This window comes from Triticum urartu, chromosome 7 (genome assembly GCF_003073215.2).
Source record: "Triticum urartu cultivar G1812 chromosome 7, Tu2.1, whole genome shotgun sequence".
Taxonomy (NCBI): Eukaryota; Viridiplantae; Streptophyta; class Magnoliopsida; order Poales; family Poaceae; genus Triticum; species Triticum urartu.
Window position 1 is genome coordinate 209196337 of NC_053028.1, and position 20139 is coordinate 209216475.

Genomic DNA, 20139 nt, shown 5'->3' on the forward strand with positions numbered 1-20139 from the left:
AACGAGAACGCCGTGTTCGTCTCCCACTTCCTCCGAGATCTAGGCCTTGCTCTGGATCCTTTCGTCAGGGGTTTGATGTTTTATTACGGGCTAGACTTCCATGATCTAGCTCCAGACTCCTTTTTTCATATCACGACATTTATTGTCGTGTGCGAGGCCTTCCTCCGGGTTACCCCTCACTTTGGCCTATGGCTCAACACCTGTGAAGTAAAGTCGAAGATGATCGAGGGGCAACATGCAGCGTGTGGAGGTGCCTCAATATGGAAGATGACGGGAGGTCAGTGGCCCAAAGGTTCCATCCCAGAGGTGTCTGAATTGTGGCAACATGAGTGGTTCTACATCACGGCTCCTAGAAGTGCCAAGTGGGCGGCCGCCCCTGTTTTCCGCTCGGGCCCTCCACCACAACTGATGTCATGGATCACTAGAGGTCTGAGCTGGGGTCCAGCCAAGGACGTGCCTATACTGCAAAGCCGCATTCGAGATCTCTTCAATGGAGATTTTAGTTTGGTTGCGGTAATACAAGTTATGCTGGTTCGTCAAGTCCAGCCTTGCAAACACCGGCCCCTTCGCTTGTGGGAGTTCAATCCCGAGGGACCCTGTGTCATTCAAAATTTCCTCGGCCTGACGCACGAGGAGATGTAGAAGTCATTCTTCGGACCTCAGTAGAGTATCCAGAAATCACCGAGGACGTGGGCCTGAGTAGTAACCGTGCCGCCGAATAGGTAAGGAATCTTCCGGCCTAACATACTATCTCTCATTTGTTACGAAGTTATTTCTGAGAGTTCGCTTTTTGACCAGGACTGGCTAACAAAGGCGAAGTTGATTCGGTGTTCGGCCCCCCTCCCTGAGGGTTTGGAAAATCCGTGTCGGTGTACTAGAGTAGGGGTACCCTAGTATCCCGAACTTGTGCACGGGCAGTCGCAGCATCCCGCGGCAAGGCTTGCCGGGTGACCGCCAAGGTCCTCCGTGGTTCCTTTGGAGCCATTCAAGGACAAAGTATCCAAGCCAAGGAGACAAGACCCCGACAAGAGGAGCTTGCCGGGAAGGCCAACCAAGGCATATCCAAGCCAAGGAGACAAGACCCCGGCAAGAGGAGCTTGCCGGGAAGGCCAACCAAGGCATCCCAAGGAACTTGCCGCGACGCGCCACGCATCCCGGCAAGGCCCGGTGAGCGACAAGCTCCCGGACGCGACAAGACAACGACCGCGGCAAGGCGCTTGCCGCAGCAAGCCACCACTCTGTGTCCGCGCTCCAGCACACCCACCAACGTGTCGCTCTGGGACCTTTCCAAGCGTACGTGGCGGGAGGCTGTGCAGCCAGCGGTGCGCGGTGGCAAGCGGCGCTGACAAGATTGCCATCGTGGCGGGCGGTGGCGTCCCTGACGGTCCCTTTCGCATTATTTAGGCGACGCAGACGGGCATTTAATGCCCTTGTCCCCTGCCGTAAGGGTTAGGTATGATACACTGTAGCAGGTAGCTGTACCAACCGCAACACCTTTCCATTTTTACCCTTGTCTACGTTGTCACCTGTCGGTGACCCCTTGAGCATATAAAAGGAGGCCCATGCACAACGTATGAGGGGGTTGGAAAGAAGAAAGAACTCTCAGGCTCGGTCTCGTTAGCTGCTGGAGTGTACTGTAGCACTCCGCGCTCCCGAGCAAGAACTCAATACAAACCACAAAGCGGGAGTAGGGTTTTACGCATCCATGCAGCCCGAACCTGGGTAAACCGCTCGTGTGCTTCGCCTCGATCCGCTCTTCGTGCGACCCTCGCCCCCGCCGAACCGAAAGGGACTCGGTCCGCCGGTCCCATAGGTGCTCGTGGGTCAGTCCCCCGGCATCTTTGGCGCGCCAGGTAGGGGCGTCGAGGTTGTGTGAACCAGATCCGGCGTTCACACGAGCTAGATCTTCATCATCTTCATCGACATGCCGCCGAAGAAGAAGGCTTCGGAGGCGGCTGCTCCGTCCGCGCCGAACCCACCACCGCCGGAGCAAACGGCTGATGGGGTAGACGCCGGCGGAAGAACGGGCGTCGACGAGGGAGCTCACGGTGCTGCCAGGTCCAAGGACAAGGCTGCGCTACCCGTCGGCGGTGTAGCCGGCTCCCACAACGACCGGGCGCACTCCAAGACCTCGGCGTCCATACATGCACCGCGCCCATCTCAGGAGGCGCGGGACCGGCAGCGTCATGGTATTCACAGTACCATGCGTTTGCTAGACCAAGATCGAGCTGGTGGATCTCGGAGTGCCCAAGACCAGCATGCACGCCAACATGCTAGCACGAGCGAGGCACGGTCGCCTGGACGGGATACTGCTCCTTCTAACATAGTTAGAAGTCCGAGCATATCCCACTCCTCGCACCGTTCGCCACCGCCACCCACCACTGCAGCAGAAGCTTTGGCGCGAGCTCAACTGCTCCTGGACTACCCTACAACGGCAGACAAGATCAACGACCGGAGGGCCACCATTCAGAGTCTCATCGGTTTCGCCAACGGCGACGCTCAACAGCAGCCGAGCACGTCGCAGCCACGACAGGTCAGCCAGGCACAAGCCGGTGGCGACCAGACCGGTGGGGGTGCAACCACTGTGCACTCTCCTCCCCGAAGGCCAAGATTGCCGACTCGCCGGATCCACCTCGACAGTGACTCCACCGCATCATCAGATCCACGAGCTCGTCGCGATCAGCGCCAAGTTCTTCACGAACGACAGCAAGAAGACGCTCGTACTCGCATCGAGCGTCAAAGAGAAGCGCAGCGTCAATCGGACCAGCGCGCTGGGCCCTCTGTCGACATGCATGCGCCAGGGGAACCAGGCGGCTTGCCGTACGCGGTAGGTTGCCCTGCGTTTACTCGTGAGCTGCGGCAAGTCCAGTGGCCCAGCATGAAGAATTTCAAGCCAGATGTACCAGAGAAGTACGACGGCAAGTCGCATCCGTCGGAGTTCCTCAGCATCTATACCATCGCGGTGCAGGCTGCCGGGGGGCGGGACGACAAGATCCTTGCCAACTACTTCCCGCTGGTGCTCAAGCCCAACGTCAGGTCCTGGCTCATGCACTTGCCGGACAACTCCATATCTTCTTGGGCAGACCTATGCCATCAGTTTGTCGGCGCCTTTACAGGCGGCCACAAACCTCATGGCCAAGAGAGTGACCTTCATCTGCTCGCCCAGAAGGAAGGAGAGCCCCTGCGCAAGTACATTCAGAGATTCAGCCGTGTACAGCACAACATCCCAGATGTCCACCCTGCCGCGGTCATCAGCGCGTTCCATCAGAACGTGCGTAACCGCAAGATGCGGGAGGAGATGGCGATGAGGAAGATCAGAGACGTCAGTGAGCTGTATGCCCTGGCCGACAAGTGTGCACGTGCTGAAGAAGGGATGAAATTCCCCGGAGAGAATGCAGGAGCAGGAGGATCTGACAGCGAGGATGCTGCCCCGGCAAAGAAAAACCGGCGGCGGAACAACAGGAAGAAGAAAGGCAAAGATGTGCTAGTCGTTGAGCAGTCCGGCAACGAAGGTGGCGCCAAGAAAGCCAAAGCTGGTAGCTCCGGCAAGGAGATTGCCGCATGCACCAACTGCCAGGCTGTGGCGGTCGCCGACAAGCAGGACGACACCGACAAGCAGTACTGCAAGATCCACCACACCAAGGGCCATGACCTCCAGAGCTGCAAGAAGGTCGAGCAGCTTGTCCAGCAGCAAAAGGCTGAATATGAGCGACGCGACAAGGAGAGGGCCCAAGGAGGCGCTGGAGAATCCGGCAAGAAGCACGCCGGCCGGGGAGGACGCCGCGGCAAAGCCAAGCAGCGGCAAGGAGACAGACCTCCCCGCGGCCGCGACAAGGATGAAGATGACGACGACGACGAAGACATGGATGATGTCGAGACCAGTGAGCAGGAGTTCCAGAAAGCCACAGAGGTCTTGTGCGTTGACAGCGGTGCTTCTCTGCATACTTCGCACCGCCAACTCAAGCAGTGGGTGCGGGAAGTCAATGCGGCGGAACCACCTGTCGAGTCACGCAAGCTTCTGAAATGGTCCAGCACGCCTATCATCTTTGATATTGAGGACCACCCTGATCGCACAACTACGGTCGAGTGCTTGCCGATGTTGGTTTCACCAACTATCCGCAACCTCAAGGTCACTAAGATGCTAGTTGACGGCGGGGCCGGCTTGAACCTGCTCTCCTCCGCTGTACTCCAGAAACTCCAGATCCCTGACAGCGAGCTTGAAGAGACCGTTACATTCCAAGGAATCAACCCGGGAAGGAGCAAGCCGAAGGGGAAGGTCACGTTGCCAGTAACATTTGGCAGCGAGTTGAACTTCAGGACTGAGAAGGTCACTTTTGATGTTGCTGATTTTCCATTGCCTTACAATGGGATACTCGGCCGTCCAGCACTCGCCAAGTTCATGGAAACCTCTCACTACGCATACAACATGTTGAAGATGCCAGGCCCGATGAGCGTCATCTCTGTCCCTGGCGACAAGAAGGATGCTCTTATCTGCGCCGACAAGATCTACCGGGAAGCGGCAGCCGCAGCAGATCATAAGTCACCTGCCGTTGAAGCTCCCGGGGGGAAGAAGAAGACCAAGTCCGGCAAGAGTTCTGATGCCCACTCCGGCAAGCGCACCTCTTTGGAGTGCTGCGCTGCCGTCGAGGACGCACCATCAAGCTCCACCGGCAAGTGTAAGAAGGCTATGGCAGCTCCGCCAGAGACCAAGAAGGTGTCCGCCAAGGAGGACGGCACTGGTGGTACCTTCACCATCAGTGCCACTCTTGACCCTAAATAGGAAAGCGCGCTCATTGCTTTCCTGCGGGCGAACGTCGACGTGTTTGCGTGGCAACCGTCTGACCTCCCCGGTGTTCCCAGGAAAGTAATTGAGCACCATCTTGCCGTTTGTCCTCATGCGCGGCCCGTCAAGCAGAAGGTCAGGAAGCAAGCAGTGGAGCGCCAAGAATTCATCGCAGAAGAGATCAAGAAGTTGGAAGCAGCAGGCCTTGTCAGAGGAGTGCTCCATCCTACGTGGTTGGCCAATCCTGTAGTCGTGCGCAAGGCGAACGGGAAATGGAGACTTTGTATCGACTTTACCGATGTTAACAAAGCTTGTCCCAAAGACCCATTTCCTTTGCCGCGCATTGACCAGATTGTTGACTCCACGGCCGGATGTGACTTGCTTTCATTTCTTGACGCATACTCAGGATACCATCAGATCTTCATGGCAGAAGAGGATGAGGAGAAGACCGCATTCATTGCCCCATGTGGCACGTACTGTTTCATACGGATGCCTTTCGGTTTAAAGAATGCTGGTTCAACATTTGCAAGGGTAGTCCATGTCGCTCTGGAGCCACAAATGCACAGAAATGTGGAAGCCTACATGGATGACATAGTGGTCAAGATCAAGGACAAGGCAACTCTGGTTCAAGATTTAGACGAGACCTTTGCAAATCTGCGCAAGATCAGCCTCAAGCTCAACCCTGAGAAGTGTGTGTTTGGAGTCCCTTCCGGCAAGCTTCTCGGGTTCTTCGTGTCTCAGTGGGGAATCGAAGCCAATCTCGACAAGATCAAGGCCATTGAGCAGATTGAAGCACCAAAGCGCATCAAGGATGTACAAAGACTTGTCGGTTGCGTGGCTGCTCTCAGCAGGTTTATCTCTAGGTCTGCTGAGCGCGCCCTGCCGTTTTTCAAAATATTGAAAAAGGCAGGTCCAATGAAATGGACTCCGGAAGCGGAGGCTACGCTGCAAGACTTAAAGAGATACCTGTCCTCCGCTCCAATACTTGTCGCACCTAAGCCACAAGAGAAGTTACTGCTTTATATAGCAGCAACCAATCAAGTGGTTAGTGCTGCATTAGTAGCGGAGAGGGAGGCAGATGACGAGCCAGCAACCACGGCAAGCGCATCCAGCGACAAGCAGGGGGCTTCCCCGACAAGCTCTGGTCCCGACAAGGATGGATCTGCGCAGACGCGCCAGGAGATACAGAAGAAAATGGTACAGCGCCCAGTTTACTTTGTCAGTTCCCTTCTGCAAGGGGCTAGGTCAAGGTACTCTAGCATGCAGAAATTGCTTTTTGGCCTTCTCATGGCCTCGAGAAAGCTGCGCCATTACTTCCAAGCACATGCGATGACAGTTGTCACTCGTTTTCCGCTGAAGAGGATACTACAGAATCCAGAAGCGACAGGCAGGATTGTTGAGTGGGCACTGGAACTGTCAAGCTTTGGCCTCAAGTTTGAGAGTACTTCAACTATCCAAAGCAGAGCATTGGCAGAATTCATAGCAGAATGGACGCCAACACCAGATGAAGAAATTCCAAAAACGAGCATCCCCGACGAGGAAGCAAGCAAAGAGTGGCTGATGTACTTTGATGGTGCCTTTTCGCTGCAAGGCGCCGGCGCTGGCGTGCTGCTTGTCGCACCCACCGGAGAGCACCTCAAGTACGTAGTCCAGATGCACTTTCCCAAGGAGCAAGCAACAAAAAATACTGCAGAGTATGAAGGCTTGCTTGCCGGTCTCAGGATTGCGGCAGACCTTGGGATCAAGAAGCTCATTGTCAGGGGTGACTCGCAGCTTGTCATCCGCCAAGTGAACAAGAGCTATCAGAGTCCGTTGATGGAAGCCTACGTCGACGAAGTGAGAAAGCTAGAAGAGCACTTTGACGGCCTACAGATGGAGCATGTTCCAAGAGCTCAGAATGACATTGCCGATGGCCTATCAAAGTGTGCAACACTTAAGTTACCCGTGGAACCAGGGATCTTTGTGCTCAAGCTGACTCAACCGTCCGTAACGCCATCAACTGGACAGAACAAGAAGAGGAAGTTGATTTCTGGTGACTATTTTCCGGCAGAGCTTCCCGAAGCCGCCGCCAAGAAGGTCCCCAAGATCAACGCCAAGAGCGCTGAGGAGCAGCCTGCTCCGGCAAGCCCTAGGGTTTGTTCCGTTGAAGCACAAACTCCCGACAAGTTTTGCTCCGGCAAGCTTGCCGGGGAACGTCAAGCTCCCGCAGAGCCGCAGGTTCTCGCCGTAGAAGCGGATGTTCCCGCAGCAGCAAATTTGCCTTTAGTCCTTGTTGTCGAGCCACAAGCTCCAGCATGGGCACAGCAGATTGTCCATTTCCTTCAGACAGGAGAACTTCCCGAAGAGCAAGAAGAAGCGGAAAGAGTAGCCCGGCAGTCAAGTATGTACCAATTTGTCGACAAGACACTGTAGAGAAGAAGACTCAACGGTGTGAAATTGAAGTGTATTCACCGGGAAGACGGACAAAAGCTGATGGCAGAGATACATGGAGGCATATGTGGTCACCACATTGGCGCAAGAGCACTTGCCGGCAAAGCATTCCGGCAAGGTTTCTTTTGGCCGACAGCCCTCCAGGATGCAACTGCACAAGTAACCAAGTGTGAAGCGTGCCAGTTCCATTCCAAGAAGATACACCAACCAGCTCAAGCTCTCCAGACAATCCCTTTATCCTGGCCATTTTCGGTCTGGGGGCTCGACATCCTCGGCCCCTTTCCCCGAGCAATCGGGGGCTTTGAGTACTTGTACGTTGCAATCGACAAGTTCACAAAGTGGCCGGAAGTGGAAGCAGTGAGGAAGGTGACAGCACAGTCAACAGTCAAGTTCTTCAGGTCGATTGTTTACCGCTTTGGGATCCCTAATAGGATAATCACTGACAACGGTACGCAATTTACGAGCCGCACCTTCATGCAGTACATCCAAGATCTTGGCGCCAAGGTCTGCTTCGCTTCTGTTGCTCACCCGAGAAGCAACGGTCAAGCGGAGAGGACAAATGCTGAAGTGCTACGCGGGCTCAAGACCAGGACTTTCGACAGGCTGCACAAGTGCGGAAAAAACTGGATCGAGGAGCTGCCGGTGGTTCTTTGGTCGATCAGGACGACGCCAAATCGAGCCACTGGCCAGACATCTTTCGCTCTAGTCTATGGAGCAGAGGAAGTTCTCCCCATGGAACTCGTATACGGGTCACCTCGAGTGCTCGCTTATGATGAGCTTGAGCAAGAGCAGCTGCGACAAGATGACGCGCTGCTCCTTGAGGAAGACCGTCTTCAGGCTGCTGTACGAGCTGCTCGCTACCAGCAAGCTTTGCGCCGCTACCATAGCTGCAAAGTTAATGCCAGAAGTCTCGAGGAAGGCGACCTTGTTCTTCGGCGTGTTCAGTCCGCCAAGAATTCCAACAAGTTGACGCCGAAGTGGGAAGGCCCTTACCGGGTGAAACGAGTCACTAGGCCTGGCGCTGTCCGCCTTGAGACCGAAGATGCCATTCCGGTGAGCAACTCCTGGAACATTGAGCATCTTCATAAGTTTTACCCGTAAGGCGCGGTTGCCGGAACCCGTTCCGGCAACCACCTTTTGTACAAGTCTTGCCGCTGTTGCATGTAATCCTTTGTACAAAGCCGGGCGCAGACCCCGTGCAAAAGTAAAGCTCATGTGCTCCGCACATCTTGTCAATTTCATGCTTTCTATTTTTTGCATATGTGATCTGACATTTTGTGCAGCACCTACCCCCCGGTAAGCAATAACGAGCCGTAAGGCTCCATATCTTTATTTTTCTCCTCTTTCTTTTTTCTCAAGGAAAGGAAGGTTCCCTCGCCCACAAGTTTGCTGGGGGGGGGGGGAAGGAGAAGATAATGGTATGGACCAGGCGTCGTTCAAGAAAAGTTTCGCCTTACCGGGAAGCAAACAACAGAAAAGCTAAGTTGCCAAAGTTTGAGCAATCAGATTTTTAAAATTTTTAAGTTATCTCCCTTGAACGACCGCACTTTGTATGGAAAACCTGTGTGCGGAGGAACCAACTCATAGCTAGTTGCGCCCTTACTTTGTTTCGAGTCTGCTCAACAACTTAAGTGAGCTGCGACTAGTTGCGACAAGGTTTCTTGTCGGTAGCGGCACCGCCAGCAGGCTGCTGACGTCCCGCACTCAGCGCTCGCGGCTAAGGTGCCTGCACCGGCAAGTTCCCTAAAAGCGTAGGGCAAAAACATACAAAGGGAGGAATCAAGTAAAGGGAATAACATTGCAATCACTACCCAGAATAGAGTTATATTACAAAGTAGCTTGCCGCGGCTCTAACAGATTGTTTTCATAACATGACCAGCAGCGACAAGAAAAGAAGAAACAGGCGGCCTAGTCTACGCGATCACCCTCAATCCTCTTGATCCCGCTCACCTTATCCACAATGGGTGCGACAAGAGTCTTGAGCGCCTCCAGATTAGCATCCGGCGGCAGGGTCTTGAGGACGTTGGTGAGGTTGAGGCCCGGGTTGCGGAAGGCCACCTTCACCAACACCTTTTGAAGAGCTCCCGCGCAGATCTCGCGCGACTCGTCGGCCAGCTGCTTTGGAATCTTCTCCCGGAGCCGCTGGAGGGCCGTCGCCACGCCTTTGAAGAACAAGGTGAGCTTGGCGCTGGGTTGGAGGTTCTCATCAGAGGGATAGCCGAGATCCTCCACCCCCAGCTACGCCAGCTCCCTGTCGATATCTGCGGCAGCACTCACGAGACCCTCCGTCCAGTGCTCCACTTTCTCCAGCGTCTTGGTCAAAGTGGTCAGCTTCAACTCAAGATCTGCGTTGGAGTCCTTGGTGGCGCTAAGCTCTTTGCCCCTCTCGGCGAGACGAGCCTGCAGCTCTGAGTTGCTGTGGGCGTCCTTCTCCCGCTCAAGCTTGAGCGCAGCAAGCTCTTCACCACTCGCCTTGAGATCGGCCTCCAGCTGCACCACCTTCGTCTCCAGCTCCTTCTTGGCGGCCTCGGCAACTGCGGCAGCATCCTCCGCTTGCTTAAGGGCTCCGCCGATTTCTTGCTCACGCGCGGCAAGCTCCTCCTCGTGGCTGTCGAGGTTAACTTTCCGCTGCGCCAGCTCGGCCTCCTGCGCAACAGCTTCTCAGCGGTAAGCCGCTGTTGCTCTTCAACTTCGGCCTTCTCGAGGAAGAAGGCCTTCTGCTCTTCGGCGAGTTGCTCCCGCTCCTCTGCCAGGGACCGGAGAGCTTGTTGGTTGAGACCCCGGAGCTCCTCCGCGCGCTTCTCGATGTCCGCTCCCGCCTTCGCGACAAGCGCTTCGCGGGATTCCAACTTGGCTTGCCGCGCGTGGTAGAGCGACAACAGCTTCCGCAGCAGCCGCTCCTCCTCAGGCTCGCCGCTGCTGCTGCTCGGCGCGTCAACTAGCGTCAGCCCAGCGGAGGCGAGCACTTCTCCGTCGAAGCTCTCTTCCTCGACCGGCGCCCTGGAGCTTGACGCCCAGGGGAGGTGGATGAAGACACCATCGCCGGCCTTCAAGTAGACGCTTGGCTGGGGCTCTTCGGAGCCTGGTGCTGCGGTAGCGGCGGACGGGTCGGCGGTCGACGCAGCGCCTGGCGCTCCTGCGGCCTCAGGGCCGTCAGTGCGATCGCCAGACCCCCCGCCAGCTGCTGCGGCGGCAGCTTTGGCGGCCTCGTCGCCGGCGGGATCATCAGCGCCGGCTGCTTTTCCAGTGGCAGCAACGTCGTCGGCAGCAACCTCGGTCTCCATCAGCTCCGCAGCAGATGGGTCTGATTGCCGGAAAAGTGAGAAAAGTCAAGCAAATACCCAAGAAGAAGAAGAACCCAAGGGAAGCTTTGAAGAGAAGATTACCTCTACTGGGTTCAGCAGTCGTAGTCTCCGTCGCCGGGGGAACGCTGGTGCTGTCCCTTGCCGGAGAACTCCCCCTTGCCGGAGGACTCTCCCTTGGCACTTCGGGGGCGGTCTCCGGACGCTCCTGGTGGGGCTGCTCTGTGCCTACACAAACCAACAGTCAGATGTCAGCAAAGAAACAGTATCCATGCGCGCCTACCAGCGGAAAGCGAACCATATACTTACGCTGGGGGCTGCTCTGGAGAACAGTTGCCGGGTCCGGCAAGGTGGTCTCGGGCGCTCCCCCTGCTGTCGCGGTGGGTTCGTCCTTGATGACAATCACTGGGACCTTGGCTCTCTTCGCTGCTCTCTGGGCCAGAGTCCTGAAAAGGAACAAGTTCAGAGTAAAGCAAATGAGATACAAGACAAAACAGCAAGAATTGAAGAACTACAAGTACAACAAGAGAAGCTTACTCTTCTTCTTCTTCCTCGTCGGAGCTGAATGCGGAGAAGTCGAAGTCCGGCCCACGTCCAGTGCGAGGAGGCGGAGGAGTAGTTTCCCTTGGCCGCTTGGCGGGAACAGTGGCGGTGGCCTGAGACGACCCCGCTCCAGTTGCCGCAGCAGCATGAGGTGCTCCCGCAGCAACAGTGCTTGCCGCGGTGGAGCGCGTCACGCGGCACGGCGACTGTTCACTCGCCTGCCGCCCCGCTATGTCCCCGGCCTTGCGGAGACGCCTTCTTGGTGGGGATGGAAGCTCTGCTTGCGGCGAGCTGCCTGAAGATGAGGAGGAAGAGGAGTTGATCTCCAGCGAGCCGCTCGTATCCTTGGCAGGCTCGCTCGACTCGGCGTTATGCCTGGCAAGCCCTTTCTCGCCGGCGGGTTCCCCTCGCTCGGCACGGCTTGCCGCCTCTGCTGCATCTGCCTCCTCCACGGTGAATCCAAATTCGCCCGCGGCTGCGGCTGCCGCCGCCTCTTCAAGCCTGGGGGTGATGCGTGTCATCTCCGCATCGGTAGTGTCGTGGGTGAGGCTATCCTTTTCGTCGGAGCGGATCGGCACTTCTACCAAGCCGTCAAAGAACTGCTACACGACGTCGTCTGCAGGCTCTTGCCAAGTTGGGACAATTCCATGCGAATCGCACTGCGACATCATTGCACGGATGCGGTCGAGCGCGGAGTTGTTGCACAGCGGAACGACACCCTGCGGCAACCTGAACACTTCAGGATGTTGAGGGTCGTACTTGAATAGCTCCTGGAGCATCGCGTTGAGCTCCAAAACAGTGAAGTTGAAGTTGAGGCCCGGGCGCAGCCTCATGATATCCGCCGCATTCTTGAATTCCCAGGTGGGTCTCCCCCGTTCCTGCAGGGGGGCAATGCGGCGGCGAAGAAAATCTGCGCCAACAGCGCCTACAGTGAGCCCGGCAAGCCCGAGGCGTAGGATCCGGGTGACGGCAATCTTAAGCCTATCATCTTCCGGGGCCACGTCACTCCAATCGCTGCCGCGTGCTACTGGGGCTTGGCGCCGGGCGGTAAACGGCTGTGGGTTCTCCTTGTCAATCCAGCACCAGTCTGCTCTCCATTCCTCCCACTTGCCGCGGAACTCTCCCTCCAGATAAGTGTCCTTCTTGCCGGCCCTCGAGATCCAGGCGATTCCGCCGGATAAAGGCTCTCCTCTCTCTACTCGGGGCATAAAGAAGTGGCGAAAAAGGGCTACACTGGGATGGACTCCGACAAAGTTTTCGCAGAGATGTGCGAAAACTGCCATGGTCAGAACATCATTGGGGGTGAAGTCAAGGAGGTGGAATCCGTAGGTGTTCATGATATCGCAGAAAAACTCAGAGAAGGGGGGGCAGAGCCCGCAGTAGAAGAACAAGGCGAAGAAAGGATATCCGTTTGGAGCCATTTTCCAAGCGGCGGCTGGAAGTACCTTCGTGCGCGGATGCGCTCGCGTCTCCGTCGACCAGAAGAGATAGTAGTTCTCCCTCAGCTCCCTCGCGGCAAGCTTGGGGGGAAGACTGCCCGCTCCTTTCGCAGCGCCGCAAGTCGCTGCGCCTCGGTCGACTTCACAACCTTCCCCTTGTCGGCTTTCGGAGCCATGGCGGAAGTGGTGGAGGAGGTCGATGGCGTTGGTGGTGCTGGTGGCGATGGGGGGCGAGGCGTTGCTCTCTTTCAGCTTTGGGAAGACGAGGGAGCGGCGGAGATTTCCGAGATTGGAGTAGCAACCGGTGAATGGGCGAACTGCCCCTGTTTCCCCTGCTTATAAGGAGGGAGGGGGCGGACGTTCCGCATTTCCGAATAAAGAAACCACCCACGATCTCTCCCACAACGCCGCATTCAACGCGTGCCGTTCGGGGAGGGCGCGGTGGATACGGAGAGAGATATGGCGTAACCCAGGCCACGCGTGCCCGTGCCCTGTTTTGGGCCTGGCCCAACAGCGCTCGGCACCATGTATGGCCCAGGCCCGGGGGCTCCTGTCGGTGTACTAGAGTAGGGGTACCCTAGTATCCCGAACTTGTGCACGGGCAGTCGCAGCATCCCACGGCAAGGCTTGCCGGGTGACCGCCAAGGTCCTCCGTGGTTCCTTTGGAGCCATTCAAGGACAAAGTATCCAAGCCAAGGAGACAAGACCCCGGCAAGAGGAGCTTGCCGGGAAGGCCAACCAAGGCATATCCAAGCCAAGGAGACAAGACCCCGGCAAGAGGAGCTTGCCGGGAAGGCCAACCAAGGCATCCCAAGGAACTTGCCGCGATGCGCCACGCGTCCCGGCAAGGCCCGGTGAGCGACAAGCTCCCGGACGCGACAAGACAACGACTGTGGCAAGGTGCTTGCCGTGGCAAGCCACCACTCTGTGTCCATGCTCCAGCACACCCACCAACGTGTCGCTCTGGGACCTTTCCAAGCGTACGTGGCGGGAGGCTGTGCAGCCAGCGGTGCGCGGTGGCAAGCGGCGCTGACAAGATTGCCATCGTGGCGGGCGGTGGCATCCCTGACGGTCCCTTTCGCATTATTTAGGCGACGCAAACGGGCATTTAATGCCCTTGTCCCCTGCCGTCAGGGTTAGGTATGATACACTGTAGCAGGTAGCTGTACCAACCGCAGCACCTTTCCATTTTTACCCTTGTCTACGTTGCCACCTGTCGGTGACCCCTTGAGCATATAAAAGGAGGCCCATGCACAACGTATGAGGGGGTTGGAAAGAAGAAAGAACTCTCAGGCTCGGTCTCGTTAGCTGCTGGAGTGTACTGTAGCACTCCGCGCTCCCGTGCAAGAACTCAATACAAACCACAAAGCAGGAGTAGGGTTTTACGCATCCGTGCGGCCCGAACCTGGGTAAACCGCTCGTGTGCTTCGCCTCGATCCGCTCTTCGTGCGACCCTCGCCCCCGCTGAACCGAAAGGGACTCGGTCCGCCGGTCCCATAGGTGCTCGTGGGTCAGTCCCCCGGCAATCCGGTATTGGAAAAGATGCTCCAGATCGCACCTTGCCCAGAGCCCTTGAAGGAAGATACTATGGAGGATAATACGGGCGGACACGGGCCCCCGATGCTGCCCATTCTAACCAAGGGAGCGAGCGTCTCCATGAAGGAAGACGACCGGAAGAGGAAAAGGACTGCGCTCGGGGATTCGGAAGCCGAAGCTTCCAAACGGGAGAAGAAGTCTCCCACAGAGGGTCCTACCTTGGGGGGTGCTGTTGCCGCACAAAGTCCGCGGGGGGATCAATTCTCCAGCGAGTTGTAAGTGACCCAAAATACTTTAATAGTACAGATATGCCATCTTTTTCTTTTGAGAAAATAACCACCGCATATATCTTTGCAGTTCAGGCCTTAGCCCCTCTCAAATGAGCTCGTCTTTGGGGGATCTTCTTCCAGAGATGACGGAGAGCGAAACGCCTCCTCCGGACTCCTCCGCTCCAGAAGCGGGCGACCCCGAAATGTCGTCGCGGAGGGCCTCTCCTAGTCCGGTGAGGCTAGAAGATAATCCCATTGGCCCCCGAAGCTCCCAGTGTCCGGCTCCCGAAGAGAGCAGACAAAAGAGTTCGGCACCGTCAAGTGTGTGATCGGATGTTCTGAGGGAGTTGGTGGGGCGAGCGGCCATCTCAGATGAACACTGTGTGCTGATGAATACAGTGATGGAGAGAATCTCGTCCGCCGAAAGCGGGTTGCATGAAGCTTTTATGAGTCTACTGACAGGCTTTGAGGTACGTAAAAGAATGTATGATAGTCCTGCACATGCTAGGTGTGCCCTGTGTAGATAGTAGCCCCTGAGACTCTGGTTGTCATCGGAAACAACGACGAACAGAGGATCATATTCCCAGGTAATAACCATACTGCCTCTATGTGCAGGTGATGGAATCTCCGGTGGCTAGCCGGACTAGCGAGTTTTCCCGTTTAAAACGACAGTTGGATGAGGCAGACGCCGACATCGAGCTTGTTAACAAAAGGCTTGACGAGGCACAGGGTAAGTGTCATTATCTGGTAAACGCCATATAGTAAGAGAAGCATGATGCCAGTATCTTTAATATGTTGTGACTGCAGATGGAGCTGCCACTGTTGAAGACTTGCAGGCAGAACTTGCCCGAGCCAAGGAACAAGCGAGGTTTGATAATGCGGCTGCTTTGAAGGTGGCCGAAGAGTTGCAAGCCGAGAAGGCCGCACATGGCGAGAGCCGAGATAAGATGGCCCAGATGGCCATAGAGTTAAAAGCCGCCGCCGACCGTTGCCGGGTTCTTGAAAAGGAAAACCAAGCGAAGGCATCGGACCTTGAGAAGGCTGCTGCGACGAGAAAAGACCTCCGCTCTGCTGTGAGGGCAAAGAAGGAGGAGCTGCGGGAAGCCAGGGATATTGTAGCTGGGAAATCCTTTATGTTGCGGAGGAAGTTCGGAGATCCACGGTATTCCCCTCTGGATCGGCTGTGGAGTTTGGAGGATGTGTATATGGATTTGGCGACGAGTGCTGCCGATGCGGCCAAGTACTTCCAGGGTCAGACGGACCGTGAAGTAGATCAGCTGTTTTGGAGACAGTTCCATTCTCCCGAGCGTCTGCTTTCATTGACTGGCCAATTAGCCGAATGGGCCGAACTGAATAGGTTGTCCGGACTCACCATGAGGTCTGTTGTGGATCCGCTATGGCCGAAAAGGCCAAAACCGAACAACTATTTCAGCTTGGTGCAGCAGTTCCTTGACGTGGTGCTGCGCATTAATGCGATGAAGAGGTCGGCGTGCATAGAGGGCTCACGGATGGCCTTTGCCCGTGTTAAAGCATACTGGGCAGAGATGGATGCTACCACTATTGCAGCGCGGGACTCGGCCATAGGTCGAATGGCTGCTGAGCACTACTTTGAATAAGTTCTTGAGGGTGCTCGTTTGATAGAGACCCAGTGCTCAAAAAATATTATGTTTGAGTGATATGTAATCTCATTGTAAGCGAAATGCTTGTATAAATTTTTATAAGGCTATTTTTATACTTTTGCCTGAAAGTAATATGATGCCTCCTGGGCGACCGTTTATGTATACATGTGTATAACATGAAAGATTGCAGTCTTCGGCTTCAACCCCCACACATATAATGCAGAGGTGCTTGCAAAAACACGCGTTCGCACTTAACCCAACATCTTGGTCCTATTAAGGAGGTGATAGCGGAGTGAGCGAGGCAACCGGACTATAATGCTTTAGCACTTTCACTTAGCCATAGGAGTTTGACAGTGGGGCTACTAGATAGCCCCTGGTGGCTCCGCACTCTCCCGATCCCGGGGTGCGTACATGCCTGGCCGGAAAATGTCCCTTCGTTAAGGCGGAGGAATTCTAACATTCCAATAGGTCATCGAGTGGTTGACCAGTCTCACGCTATATCATGACAGTCAGTTTTCGGCTTTCTCTACTGAGGTGCTCGTCCAGATGAACCAGGGCACAATCGCAGTAGTTCTCCTGGTGCTACCTTAGCCGGTAAAGCGGAATGTAAGGCACCAAAACACAGGAGCTGGGCAAACCCAACATTTGACCAAAGACAATGATTCGGAGCTGATGCATATAGGGCCAAACTCGCGACGCCGAACACTCCCTAAGGTATTCGGTCTTTGTGGTATAAACTGGGCCAAAATAATGGCCTTTGTAAGAAGCCCCTTGTGTCCAGGTACGTGCATTGTTCTGGCATGGCCACATGCCAAGACGTCAGCATCCTTCTCAACAGTGGATATGTATCAACAAGAGACAGTAAAAAAGGTTTACGCAGGGTCTTAATTTAAAAAGAATCCTTGGGGCGGGTCCCTGCTGCACGTCTGCGCCTGTGTCTCCGTTGTGTCGTATCCTGGACGGGTGTAGCATGATGATCGTCTGTAAAAGAGAGGAATTTAGGTGAAAAAGTTGTTGTGAGAAAAGATAGTTTTGAAAGAAACCATGTATGATTCAAGATGAGAAGAAATTGCCACTTGTCTGTGCGCGTTGAGCCCCTTGTATTGACAAATAGGGGTGTGAGCATGTATTCGGTATAAATAGCGGCGCCGGACTTGATTAGTTGTGTCTGAGGTCTTGACGACCTATTGGATGCTTTCGCTGGTCCGGGCGCCTTTAGTGTGCGGCTGCCTCTTCGGCGCGCAGAGATCGCTTGATATTTCCGTTCACTGAAATGATGCCACATGGACCGGGCATCTTGAATGTGAGGGAGGCGTAGTGTGGTATTGCATTAAAGCGAGCGAAAGCTTCATGTCCGAGCAGTGCTTGATAGCCACTTTGGAACGGAGCGATGTGGAAGGTTAAACGCTCGCGACGGAAGTTATCGGGGGAGCCGAATATAACTTGTAGTAGGAGGGAGCCCGTACAATGAGCCCCTGGGCCTGGCATTACTCCTTTAAAGGTAGTATTGCTATGGCGAATTTTTGTTGGGTCTAACCCCATCCCGCGGATTGTATCTTGATATATTAGGTTTAGATTGCTGCCACCGTCCAACAAGACTCGTGTGAAGTGATATCCGCCAATTACTGGGTCTAATACCAGGGCAGCCCATCCTGCGTGTCGGATACTTGCTGAGTAATCGCGATGGTCGAAGGTGATCGGTTGAGACGACCAGTGGCAGGACTTCGCGGTGACAGGCACTTGGATATATTTTCCTGGGAGTGCCACGTTGTTGTTTCCCTTGATCACGTGTAACACGTTTACTGTTTTTACTTCTGGTGGAAATTTCTTTTGTTCCCCAGTGTCTTGCTTGGGAGGCTCGTCCTCGTCTTCACTTGGTGTATCCTCCCCTTTGTGTACGGCGTTGAGCTTGCCGGACTGCTTGAAGACCCAACATTCTCTATGGGTATGATTAGCAGGTTTACCAGGGGTACTATGGATCTGACATACCTGGTCCAAAATTTTGTTGAGGCTGGACAGTTCATCCCTGGTGCCTTTAGAGGGCGGCTTTTGACCTGGCCAAGAGCTTTTGAATCCGGCGTTTACTGCCGTGCTCTTCGTGCTGTCTTCTTTATTCCGACATTTGTTATTGTTGTTGCACCATGATTTCGCGTTTCCATCTCTAACTTCAGATGTACTTGGGTCGCTGGTGCTGCATCTGGCTAGCCAGCTGTCCTCACCCGCGCAAAAGCGGGTCATGAGGCTTGTTAATGCGACCATCATTCTCGGCTTATTTTGGCCGAGGTGTCTGGTGAGCCATTCGTCACGGACGCTGTGCTTAAAAGCTGCCAAGGCTTCGGCGTTCGGACAGTCGACAATCTGGTTCTTTTTAGTAAGAAACCTGTTCCAAAGCTTTCGGGCTGACTCTCCGGGCTGTTGAGTTATATGACTCAAATCGTCCGCATCCGGTGGTCGGACATAAGTCCCTTGAAAATTTGCCCGAAAGGCGTTTTCGAGCTCTTCCCAACTTCCAATGGAGCTTTCGGGGAGGCCTTTAAGCCAGTGACGAGCTGGCCCTTTGAGCTTGAGGGGTAAGTACTTGATGGCGTGGAGATCATCTCCTCGAGCCATATGGATATGAAGGATGTAGTCCTCAATCCAGACCCCAGGGTCTGTTGTTCCGTCGTATGTCTCTATATTTACGGGTTTGAATCCCTCTGGAAATTCATCGTCCAACACCTCATCGGTGAAACATAGAGGGTGTGTGGCACCCCTGTAGCCAGGTGTACCGCGTTGTTCGGATGTTTGTTGTGTTGCATTGTATGCTGGGGTGCACTTGCGTGGTCCATAGATGGATCTTGTTGCGCCATCCTTTGGGTCCGAGCCCTCGTATGGGTCGCGTGTTGTATTGTGAGTGGCGTTGTATGCCGCTCTGTGCTGGTAGAGGGGTCGTCTATCCGGCCAGGTGGCTGCTTTGATATTTGGTTGTGGGGGGTTTGAGGCCTCCTCATCGAATTCAGGTAGCAGCTTCCGCTTTGGGTAGCTTTTGGAGAGGCGATTGTCGCCGTACCTCGCTGCTGTGTTGAGTATTTTACTCCATCTGATTTGGAGTGTGTCTTGCGCAGCCTTGAGCCTTTGCTTCTGCTTTTTAAGACTCCTCGCGGTGGCAACAAGCCTTTTACGGGCATTCTGCTACTCCGGGTGCCTGTCCGGCGTTATGTCGTCCGGACCATTATCCTTGATAGAATTTGTTTCTTCGGTTTGATTATCCAGATTGCCGTTGTCCGGCAGCGGTTCGCCCTGCTCCAGCGCTGGGTCCGTGTGATCGTTATTTCTATCGAGGCGGGATTTGGGGCGGCGCTTGCGTCGCCGCTTTGACTGCTTTTCGAGGGAACAAGCCTTCGGTGCGTCCTCCCGCTCCTCGTCGTCATCTTTTGGTGCATCCACCATGTATACGTCATATGACGAGGTGGCTTTCCAGGGCCCAATAGGCGCTGGTTCTTCATTGTCTCCTTCATCGGCATCCATACCATCGATGTCTTCAGAGTCAAAGTCGAGCATGTCAGTTAAATCGTCGACAGTGGCTACAAAGTGGGTGGTGGGTGGGCTTTGAATTTCTTCATCGTCCATATCCCAGCCTTGCTGACCGTTGTCCGGCCAAGGCTCTCCTGATAAAGAGAGAGACTTTAGAGTCTTCAGAATATCGCCGAAAGGTGAGTGCTGAAAGATGTCTGCGACAGTAAACTCCATGATCAGCACCCAATCGGATCCGTTTGGCAGGGGCGCGGAGGGTTCGGAGTCCGGAGAGGAGTCCGGCTCCTTGGAGTCACGAGTCTCGCGGAGTGCGGGGTTGGTGTTCGGCTCGATCACCGTTGGGATCGCAGCCGAGGCGGCGTCCAACCACCCATCCTCGGTCGGCGCAGTTGGCCCCGAATTAAGGGTCAAAGCCGATGCGGGTGCGGCCTCCAGGGCACTGTTCGGCGGCAGAGCTAGATCATGCTCGTCGTGATAGTGCAGCGCGCTCGGCAGTGGCTCGAATCCATTGAAGATCAAGTCCTCGCGGATGTCAGCCGTATAGTTTAAACTTCCAAATCTGACCTGACGGCCAGGGGCATAGCTTTCGATCTGCTCTAGATGGCCAAGTGAATTGGCTTGCAGTGCGAAGCCGCCAAAGATGAAGATCTATCCGGGGAGGAAGGTCTCACCCTGGACTGCATCGCTATTGATAATCGTAGGAGC